The 251-nt window shown below is 37.1% G+C and overlaps 1 protein-coding gene across 1 annotated transcript in view; it reads right to left on the bottom strand.

Moving 5' to 3' along the window:
• Window positions 1-251, bottom strand: part of LOC119589396 (ankyrin repeat and KH domain-containing protein 1-like) — a 2,939-nt gene that overhangs the window by 2,331 nt on the left and 357 nt on the right. The window lies entirely within an intron of this gene.

Below are 251 nucleotides of genomic sequence, written 5' to 3'. Positions count from 1 at the left end.
CGCAACCCAGTTTTGCTTAATATATTACCCTCGTGACTCTGCTGTTTGTCAGTTGTATACGAGACAGCGTTTAACTGTCCCCATCCGGCATGAATAATATTTCTAAAAATTCAGTCCTTATATTGATATATAACATTATTTTTTGATGCATTTAACATTTCTTATTTTGTATGCAACGATAATGTGCCGTTGCGCCCTTGATCACGACCATATTTTGACGAACCCAGTTCTATGCCACTACGTTTTCTTAG

This window comes from Penaeus monodon, chromosome 25 (genome assembly GCF_015228065.2).
Source record: "Penaeus monodon isolate SGIC_2016 chromosome 25, NSTDA_Pmon_1, whole genome shotgun sequence".
Lineage (NCBI taxonomy): Eukaryota > Metazoa > Arthropoda > Malacostraca > Decapoda > Penaeidae > Penaeus > Penaeus monodon.
Note: the sequence above shows the minus strand (reverse complement) of the source record. Positions and strands in the feature narration are given on the sequence as shown.